General features: G+C 44.1%; 1 pseudogene; it reads left to right on the top strand.

Annotated features, from left to right (window-relative positions):
* The first annotated feature begins 4,918 nt into the window (after positions 1-4,918).
* The window catches only part of LOC102379617, a 65,062-nt pseudogene continuing 58,847 nt past the window's right edge, over positions 4,919-11,133 (top strand).

Genomic DNA, 11,133 nt, shown 5'->3' with positions numbered 1-11,133 from the left:
GTGCCCAGGGAGTCATAGGCAGCCTCCCACTATATATATACATGCCAACAAGACGTGGCGGGCGAGAATTAGAGGGTTCCTTGGGCCGGCCTGACACGGAGCAAGGGACCTTAAGGAGCACACGGCCCTCCGCGAGGATCCCGCCGTATCACATGTATAGCATAAAGCAAGGGAAACCTGTATTTGTCATTTATGTGTAATTTTACTTTAACTTCTACATATATCTCCTGTACCTCTTGCTTTAATTAAGTGCATTTGTTCTTAAAAATCATTTTTCAAACAGAGTTATTTATAAGCACAAATCATCCTGTTGTTTGTCTAGCTATGCAGGAAGTTGGACTTGATTATAATAGTAGTCCCTTTTGGCTTTAAAACCTGTGATGCAGTTTTCCATTTTGTGTTTTAAGCTCCATTTGTATATATAAAACCTGAACTAGACCAGGTTCTAGTCATAAAACATATACATGGAACTTAACGAAACTGTTTATTTTAAGGCAAGTGTCTGACTTTTTAGCTTTGCATACAAGAGTAGAATGTTAACCCACAGGCACAAAACAGAAGTTAATTGGACAAACTTGCAGTGTCCAAAATAGAGAGTATGGGAAACTAAGCTGTGCAACTCGCATCTAAGTCATATTCTTCAAGGTTGAACTACAGACTGGTTAGTCTCACCTCTATACCTAGGACGTTAGTGGAGCATATACTAAGGAAGTCCATTTGCAGGGATCTGGAGGAGAAAAGGATGATCACAAGCAGGCAATATGGATTTGCTAAAAACACATTGTGTTAAACAAACTTGATCTCCTTCTTTGACAGAGTAACTGCATGGGTGGATGAAGGGAATGCTGTGGAAATAATGTATCTGAACTTCAGCAAGGCTTTTGATAAGGTCCCACAGGAACTTTTCATAAAAAATTGGGAAAATGTGGGCTGTACACAACTACTACAACAGGGGCAGGCAATTATTTCAGGCGGAGGGCTGCTTCCTGAGTTTTGGCAAGCCATTGAGAGCTGCATGACAGGAAGCCAGGGGCAGATAAATATTAATTTTCTAAATTTTTTAGGGGCCTGACGAGCTGGTCAGAATGGTCTGGCGGGCCGCATGTGGCCTGTGGCCCACATTTTGCCCACCCCTGTACTACAGGTGGTTAGAGAAATGGGCCAATAGCTGCAAGCAAAGGGTAATTATAAATGGTTCCATGTCAGGAGGTTTCAAGTGGCATCTGTTCTAGGCCCAGTGCTGTTTGGGCTGTTTTTTAGTGATTTTAGTGCTGGGATAGAAAGCTTCTTGAGCAAATTTGCAGACACCATAAAATTGGGAAGGACTGTGAACATGCTGGAGGATGGGAGTGTAATTCATAATGATCTTGACAGATTGAGAAGCTGGGCTGGATCCAAGACAATGAAATTCAATACTGACAAATGCAAGGTGCTATACCTTGGGAAGAACAATAAAAATTAGAGCTGTCAAATGAATAAAAAAATTGATAGCAATTAGTTGTGCGATTTCAAAAATTAATCACAATTAATCATGATTTAATTGCACAGCTAAAACCTCAAAATTACGCATTGAAAAACTCAAAATTATGCAAAACTATGCAGGTACTTTGTATAGTTGGGGGGTGGGGAAAGTTTCCTTCTAATCTATGCGTATGCATGGCTGCGCACAAAAAAAAAAATCTTGCCACGCATTAACTTTTTAATGCCTCACACACGACCAAAGAGGAGCTGGACTGAGGCTTCCTGGAAACTCGGAGCATGGTGGAGGCACTGGGGCTGGCACAGGACATTTACCACTCCTCACCATGCCAGCATCCTCTTGGGGGCGGGGTGAGGGGGTGGAGTGGCTCCTCCCCAGTGCGAGGCAGGGGTGGGGACAGGGGCTGGGCACTGCACGGGCTCCGCTAGCTCCGGAGAACTACTTCACTCCCCAGCCCCTTTGGGTGATCTTTGCCCTGAGCCCCGAGGCCATGTGCCTCCTTGCTGCCTGGTCCACCCAGCGGCCGGATGTACATGGCTCCACGCTGCTTTCAAAGGCTGCAGAGGCACGGAGGCAATGTTGATCAGTTTTGAAAGAGTGATGAAATCTGCTAGATAGGGAAGAGGAGTAGCTAGACATATAATTGTGATATTTCTCAATAATACATTTCCCAGTGTTTGATCCAGTCTTGATTTAAATGTCCCAGACAACTGGACTGTATATAGCAACATACTATTCCATTTATTCTATTCTGTTCCTATATACTTTCAATGTTTCACAGTACCTGAGAGCTTTTATATTAAATGATGTGATTTATGTCTGTCACATGCAATCCATTCTCTTTTACATGTTCTCCTCAGGTGGAAAATTATACATAAACTTTTCTGTTTTGGTAGGGTTTTATATTTTATTTTTTTACTGTACACTTTGTAACTATTGGAGAACAACCACTGCAAACAAGAGAGGCATGCACAAAAAAAAAATCTACTTAAAATTATGCAGGTGGAAGAGAGCTGCTTAGATCAGAGGCATAAATAAAATGTTAATTTTTTTATCTAGTTTAGTGATTTTTTTTAAATAAAAAATATATAGTTTAGTATTTCAAGACTCTTTTCTCCCAAATAATGTTGTGAGAATAATTTGTTCAGCATGTTGAAAGGGGGAGGCAGGACCAATTTGGGAACGGACCGAAGCAGTGCGCTCACAGACCGAAGCGGCGCACTCACGGATTGCTACACCTTAGAGGGAACATTGGTGTGGGGGGGAGGGTGTAGGGGGAGAATTTGTGAAGGTGTTGGGGGGCTGCAGGGGTGTGTGTGGGGTTTGGAGCCCAGAGCGGGGGGTCCCTGAATGCCCTGGCAGGATGTGAGGCACTGTGGGTCAGGAGTGAGGGACAGCAGCAGGGCTGGGGGAGGCTATGGCTTGGGAGTGAGGGGCAGACACAGACACACACAGAGCACCCTGCAGGTAAGTCTGTAAGAGGGGAAGGGGCATGGGGGAAGGAAGGCATGGGAGGGCAAGATAAAGTCCCCCACGGTAAGGAGGGAGTGGGGCAGGGGAAGGGGCTGGGGTGAATGAGGCCCCAGGGTTGGGGAAGGTCATGGGATGGAGTCATGGGTGGTTTGTCCAGGGCCGCAGGGGGGCGTGGCTCCCCACCGCTGTGTACACCCCCAGGGGAGGCATGGGAAGCACTGCCTTGTTTCTTTTTGGTGTTAATGACATCATCTTTTGCAGAAGAAGCACATGTGGCTTTTTTCGTTGGGTGGGGTTTTTCTTGAGATCAAAATACCTAACCATGGTTTATCCACAGGTAGACATCAAACCATTTCAGTGTCTCTTGAGGTGATATAGTGGACTCAAGAATTTTATTCCTAACAGATTGGATGTTAATGTGATTTAGTCAATAGGAGTATGTGATTATTAATATTTCTTCCTTCTTGAAGAGCCAAAAGTGACTAAAGTGCATTTCACAGGCCAAATTTTGGCCACACGTACCACATGAACTTAGATGGACTACTGCATGCTGGGCTTGTGCTGTTCACAAGCTTAGCTGAATACTAAATAGAAATCTACTCGAGGGGCTTGTTGGGTTGTTTTTTGTAGATTAGTTGCAGGTCACAAGCAGCTGGCAAGTAGCTAAAAAGTGCTTCATTAGAGTGGGTTGTCACTAAGTTACCCTTGTTAGAATACACCATGAATCAGTTTATTTTGGTCAGTCCTACACATGATTATGGTGCAAGGACAGTAATAAATGTATTTAAGCTTTTGAAAAGTGCTTTCCTTACAAAAACTATTCATAGTGTAGAATTTAGGATTAATTCTGGAGCAGTACGTTAACCTTTGAAACTGATTTTTTCCTGTGTTTCTTAGTAGCTTGAAAAAAACCAAAGTTAATTGACACTTGATATTTATTATTGCAATTTTGATGCAATTTTTATCCAACTTCTAGGTCATACACATCTACTGAAGAAAACTAAGCCAGTGGTCACTGTGGATAATGTACAAGTGACAGACCTAGTGGCAAAACTGATGTGGATATAGGTAAATGTTCCTTTTCATTTGCATCAACCCTTTTCTTTCTTTTACTTTGTATTGTCCTATTTTACTTGTCAGGAAAATCCAGAAGCTAAGTGATTAAGTGTAGATGCTAAGTGACTATAATGAATCACTTTGATTCTACATCAAAGAATAGTTTCAGGTGCCTCTATTTATGCAGCTAAATATGTTTCTAAGTGCTATACTAGATCTCTTTTATCAGATCAAATGAGACATTGCAGTTGACCTCACAGTGACTCTAGTTCTCAAAAGCTTGTTTGTAGTGAGATAACTGAAACAGGACATAAACATCTCTTGATGTATTTTTTTTATTGTCTAGATTCCCACAAACCTCTTTTTATTTATCTTTTACCTGTTACACAGATATTGAAAACCTCCTCTCTTCAAACGTTTTTTCTGTATATGGAAAGCCTCCCTTCAACAAGAAGCAGAATACCTTGAAACATTATGGGACATGATTCAGTATCAGCTCAATTTATGATTTAAAGCTTTCTGGCTTTGTTTCAGCTCAGCTAAGCTCAGTTGATGCTTGTGGGTTGAGGAATATATTGTTGACTAGACTATTCCCCCTTTTTCAGATGCAGTTTGACTTTTTTCCTTCAATTGGGATTAGAGGACAGCAGAGCAGAAGTCAATGCATTATGCACTGGGGCAGGCCAGCTTCTGCTTTTGAGTACTGCTGAGACTAGACCAACACAGAGTTAAATCCTGGATCCAAGAACCTGAATTTTGATGAGGTTTTAATCTTGGGTGCTCCTGCCCTGTTCTGATTGGAATACAGCTTCAGTTTGCTTCCTGGGTTATCTGAGGAGGATCACTTCATGGTTTTGTTGTGGAAGGAGGCCCCTTAAAACACACGTTAATTTTAATAATGGCTGTGCAATGCTATTAACAGGAACAGCTGCTGAAAGTGCCGTTACTACGCAAGTTCTTCAAGCTCCTTTTCTTCAGGAAGCAACGGATCACAGTACAGATTTCCTCTCACTCCTGCAGAGTCTCCCGAGTTACTCCCTGCAGGGATTTTGCTCTTCAGTCGTTTTCACCAAAAAACCAGACAAAGCCAGGTAATCCTGTTGAATCTGATGCTGTGTTCTTTAACCCGGTGTATATCAGTAGCTATCACTTCCATGTGAAATTAAATTGCTCATGCAGCAGGCCGGAGTAGTATGCAGTATGAACAAGCTGAGGTGCTGGAAATGCCTGAGTTCTTTCCCCATTTCTGTTACTAATTCAGTGTTGCCAACACACACAATTTTTACCATGAGCCTTGTGATGTTGGTGGCCTTCCTCTATTGTAGCTTTTAGAATATGTAACAATCTCCCCCCCCCCCCCCACCCTCCCTTGCTAGTTTTTTCCCTAAAAACTATTCAAAGGTAAACCTTAAAGGTTAAAAATGTAGAAAAGAAATAAGAAATAATAACTCAAAACAAATTACTGTGTTTAAAATAATATTTTTTCATGATTTTCTTCATGATTTTTAAATCTACTATCCTAGTTTTCTGTGGTTTGATTCATTGTTTTGGGATGCTTGCAGCTGCCAATACAAATAATCCTTTGGCTATTTCCCTAACCAAAGCCTCCCTTGGATATTTCTACTTTTATTGGTCTTTGAGAAGATGAACTAGTTAAATAACTGTCAAGTGGCATGAAAGTGAGAAGTGTTCAATCCAGTGTGCTCAACACTGTACTATTCATGTAAATACCCCTTTACTCTCTCAATTTATATTCTTTGTACTTCCAGGTAAAGCTAGAATTAAGTTAAATTGTCACCTAACTAATGATTAATTTTGATGCATGTGAGTCCTCTCTCTTCCTGCTTATTTCACATATCCAGACCTTTCACATTTCTATCAAAATAACCTTAAAATATTTTGCTATGTAATTTTTAGATGTGAAATTGTGACAGACCATGGGTTGTGCCTGTCACTCAAAGAGGCTGATCAGGCAGTAAACAGTCTGCAGGTGGGAGCAGGCCCTATCAGGCAGGCGCATGTGAAGCAGGAGGCCACTTGATTGGTGCGGAGGGCTGGGGGCCTGGGCATAAGGCTAGGCCTCAGAGCTGAGTGAGCAGTTGCTGCGGGGGGCTGAAGCTGCTGCATCACCCAGCCGGTTGCTCCCAGAACATCCTGGAGGTACAAGGCAGGAGCTACGGGGATGGTGGAGGCCCCTGCCCCTGGGGCATGACCTAAACCTACACCCTGCTGGGGAGGATGGTGTGATGGGGCTGCTTGTGGCAGGGCAGTCCCCAGGAAATGCCACACCTGGGCCTCCCAAGTGAAGGGCGGGTATGGAGCGCCAGAAAACCTCAGCCCCTGCCACCTTGCAGGTAACCCTGTGCAGGGGAAACCTTGTGCAAGGGAGAACACCTTGAAGATATAACACAGGGCACAGGCTCATGGAAATGAGGCCTGAGGCAGGGTCTAGGCTGAAGAAGGGGGCCTGAGACAGGGCCCAGGTCCTCAGTGAGGTCTGAGGCCCAAAAGCAGGGGGAGGGGGGATGTTGTGTATGTGGGATTGAGTAGTCCCAGTGTGGGGGCACGTAGGATTGAGAAATCCCGGTGTTGGGGGCACAGGGGGCCCAGGCAGCTCTAAGGATGCCTGAGGCCAGGGTTAGGCAGGGTGAGGCTGAGTGATGGCCCAGATAGGGGGCCAGGGTATAATGCTGTAGATGTATGCCAGCTGTGAGGCATAGCACATGATATAAGGGGAGGTTCGGAACCGTGTCTATGCCCTTGGTATCAAGGCAATTAAATGGGCAGCCTCCCACCTGGGAACAACATAATGATACATCAGCGGCATGGCAGGTGAGGCAGGCGGGCAGATTGCCCTAAGACAAGTGGGCAGGCCAGTGTCTAGACCGGCCCCGGGACACCCGCTTATTCCAGAAATGCACAACAATATGGGGAGAATATTTCTTGTTGTATAACTGAGAGGCAGGAATTCAGATCACCACTGCCATGAACGTGTCCTGTAGCTTGTTTAGCAAGGAATTCTGACAGGGTCTTGAGAACATTCAAAGGCATAATGGAACCCGGATGTTGAAAGTAATTATATCATGGTTTAACACCTGGAGGGGCCCCACCATTATCTTTAGCATGTCATGCTGAGCTCTTTCTGGTTCATCTCCATTAACTTCCAAGACTTGCTCTTGACTTCTACTAGGACACGTATAATTGGAATCAGGCCCGTGGAGTGGTGTTTTGCGTTGTAATGAGATTTAATGCTAAGTTGTCGTTTGCATCCAAAGTTTGCTGGCTTTAACTTAGAATGAGTTATTGGTGCTGGTTTCATCCCCTGATTCTGGAGCTAGCTCTATGCTAGCTGTGGCCTAAGTCAGAGCAGGCTGGAAGTTTCTTCAGTTTGTAAAACTCTGTATGTCAATGGTTAACATCTGCACAGTAGTACTTTGGCCCAACTCACTTCTACATCCAACATTATGCTACAGCATCAGTGGTGGGTGTTGTAGAAATGCCATGCCTTGAACTACTGGGGACTGCCTCCATTCTAGGGAGAGAGCCCAACAGCTTTTAAACTCATTGGTGCCATTCAAGAGATACAAAGAGAGACTTGGGTCTTCAGTCATCATAAGAATTTGTTGATAAATCTGTCAATAAATTTCAAATGAGCAGGCCCTTCATCTTCATCTGTGACTCAAGTAATTATAAAAGCCAGGCAACAGCTCCCTCAACTGGGGAGTTATTAGAAAGCAGGTATGTGCCTGACACTGGCTCCAGGCTGGTCTAAATAGCCAATAGGGAAATCCGTGAGCCCTACAGCCAGCTCTGGCTAGAGAAATATTTTTATTTTATGAATGGTATATTTGAAGACCTGACAGAAGGGTTGACCTGTATAATCAAATTTTGGGTGTGATGGTAACTCTTCCTGATTTGAGGAGAGGCCAGCAGCCTGCAATATGCAAGTGGCAATGTTATAGGAAAGTGTTCAAGTTGCTGTGGTTTATTAAAGATTACATTCCTTATGACTTAGCTGAGTGTTTCAGGAACTGCTACTACATAACACCACAAGCCTATATAGATCAAGTAGCACAATATGTCCAAAACATCTAATGGGGTCATTTGCAATTTTTAGAAAATACTCATTTATCAAGATCCCAGACTTTTAATTACTGTTTTCATGAGAACTCGCCTTTAAATCATACAACTTTCCTAGAGTGTTATCTTACTTGATATTCCTCTCTCGGATGGGATCCATATCAGTTTAAGGATGTTAATGGCAAGATTCTTATTAGAACCTTGAGCTGTGTGTGTATGAACTTCTGGTCTCCAGCCAGAAGGTCCAAAATACTAGGTAATTTTCAGACTAAGACAAAAGAGGGCACAATGTAGAAAATTTGTCATTACTTTTCTTTTGGTATGTACTATCTTAGCAAGATTGATTTTTGGAGTTAATTAAAACATTCTAACAAGTCATTTCTGAAGACAATGAAAGATAAAACCACGTAAAATGAAGATCAATTTTCTACAGCTTCTGTGCCCTCTATGGCTGCTTCAGAACATTGTAGTAGACTTATTGGCAACAAGGATCACATACAATGAAGATAAAACTTTTTTTGAAAATTAAGGAACAAGACTCTAGAGAAGATTAAAAAAAATATTGGAAAATATTGAAACTTTTTTTTATACAGTAGAAGAATTTAACTTTGTACTTTATCATTTGAGTTCCAATATTGTGTTAGTATAGATATAAAAGTCAGAATACTAAAGGTGAAACAACATTTTTGACCTTATCTCAAAAATAGTTTGTGAAAAGAATATTTTGTTGCGTGAAGAAAACCCAAAGTTTTGATTTTCCCTCTGCCCCACATTCTCCCCCTATCCCCCAACTTCTTTCAGATTCAGGACTACATCAAACTGTCGAATTTAGCACAGATGACCAATCCAAATTTTGACCAGCTCTATGTAATAATTCCAAATCTGCAAGTGGTAAGGGGTGATTTGGGGCACTAGGGTGCCCTCAGGTCACATTTTCAGTCTTTTTCCTGCATCCAAGAAGTGTCCATACTTACATCTTCTTCTCTGTTTTAGCTAAAGCTTAGAATTTCACATAATCACTTTTTTCCAGGAGGAGAGGTTTTAAGCATAACTTCAGATACCATATATCTCATGATAAAAATCATGAACTTGGCAAGAGAAACCTAGCTTTTCCTTGAAAGTTTGCTAAAGGCACCTGTCACTCTACAAAGCAAACTCTGTGCCAAATTTCACATTACTGCTTTAAGCATCTGGGCATTTACCAGATTTCTAGAATTTAGTTTGGCCAGTTAGGGAATTTTTTTTAATGTCATTCTCAAAAATGACAGAACTACTTTTTGTACCTTAAACGCAACCAAGGACAGAAAATAAACAGAAAATCTGACCATGAATGCTTAGTTTGGCAAAGTGAAAAATAAAAATGGTTAGACAGTTTTTATATAGGGTGCCCCGTATCATTTATTCTTTCAATTTGTAAAACCCCAAATGTTTATATATTTCTGTAGCCTGACAGCAATCAAGACTGCAAGTAGTAAAAACATTGCCCACCAGACAAGAAGTTTCATCTCCTCCAGTAAATACAATAAAAACAAAAATATTGGAACCCTTATAGGAAAATTGCATTCTGAGCACAGCTCTGGCATTCATATAACCTTGCTTACCTTACTAAATAATTCTCTGTTGATGAAAGCAACAGGGGAAACAGAATGCATTTCCTTTTGCTTAACCTTGTTGGCTCTGTTGTAACAAGAAGAATAAAGAACAGCTAATTTCTCTACTATTAAAGTCAACAACCATCATATAACAGTGAATACACACAAGAATCAAGTAAAGAAGATACCATTCTCCACATTCACTCTCCAGAATGGAACCACTCTCAAAGGATTTTAGATTGGTGGAAGCAAGTGGTTCATATTATATATAATTTTATCAAGTAACAAAAAACCCATAGAAATATACCTAGAGATGCAATGAAGAATCATGCTGTAAAGAAGGGGCAAGCAATTATTTCGGGTGGAGGGCTGCTTGATGAGTTTTGGTGAGCTGTCCAGGGCTGCATGGGTAGCTCCGCCCCTTGAGTTGCCCCACCCCCTGGTCGCCATCTAGGGACCAGACATCCCGCTCCCTGGCCCCTAACCTTTGCCACTGGAAGTCCCTCCCCTTGCACAACTTACCAGGTAGCAAGGGGTTGTGACCTCTCTAACATCCTGCCCCAGCAGTGGAGTTTGCGGGGCATCAGACCTCCCCCAGAACTTTCTTCCTACCTGTGCCAGCTGGTCCCAAAAGGAGGAGGCTCCGCCACCACTTCTGCTGGCCAGTGATGACCCAGTTGGGATCGCCCTGTCCTCAGCAGCACCTGGGAAGCCGGCTTCAGCCACATGCTGCTCTGGGTGGGATGGACCTGGCCAGGTCTGCACCAGCCAGGAAAAGTGGCACACAGCTGAAGTTGGCTTCCCACGTGCTGCTGGGGATGGGAGGAGCCGCTGGTTCTGCTGTCCAGTGCTGACCTGGCCGGGCTCCCATCCCCAGCAGCATGTGGGAAGCTGGCTTTAGCCACTGCTGCTCCAGATGGGATGGGCCCAGCTGGGTCTGTACCAGCCAGCAGAAGCGGCGGTGGAGTCATGTGCCACTCAGGACTGACCGGTGCAGGTAGGGGGAAAATGCAGCTGAGCCCCTGCCACTCTGGCTGGGCTCATCCTGTCCCGAGCAGCACATGGCTCCGCCACCACCTCTCCTTCCTGGTGCTGACTGGGCCAGAGCTGCAGCCCGGCTGCTGCTTCCCCTCCCCAGTGCGGGCCCAGCCCGACCCTGCATGGCCCGAGCAGCACAGCACAGGGAAAGCCTGCCCAGCAGCTGCTTTCCTGGGCTTACCTGCAGGGCAGAGCCCTTTCTAGTCCTGTGCATCAAAGCAGAACCCAGCCCAGACACTGTTTCCCCTCACCGGCGCCACAGGTTCTGGCCCAGCCCCCCCACGCCTCTCAAGCTGCAAACGTAGCCTGAGCCAGGGGTGTGGCGAGGCTAGCTGGGCCAGGCTGGGGGCAGGGGTGGGTGCCTCGCAACCAGAACCCAAGGAGCCTGAGGTGCTGCACGCGGCGGGTGGGGGG

This window comes from Alligator sinensis, unplaced genomic scaffold (genome assembly GCF_000455745.1).
Source record: "Alligator sinensis unplaced genomic scaffold, ASM45574v1 scaffold1140_1, whole genome shotgun sequence".
NCBI lineage: Eukaryota > Metazoa > Chordata > Crocodylia > Alligatoridae > Alligator > Alligator sinensis.
The sequence above is the reverse complement of the archived record's forward strand: the minus strand, read 5'-3'. Positions and strand labels throughout refer to the sequence as shown.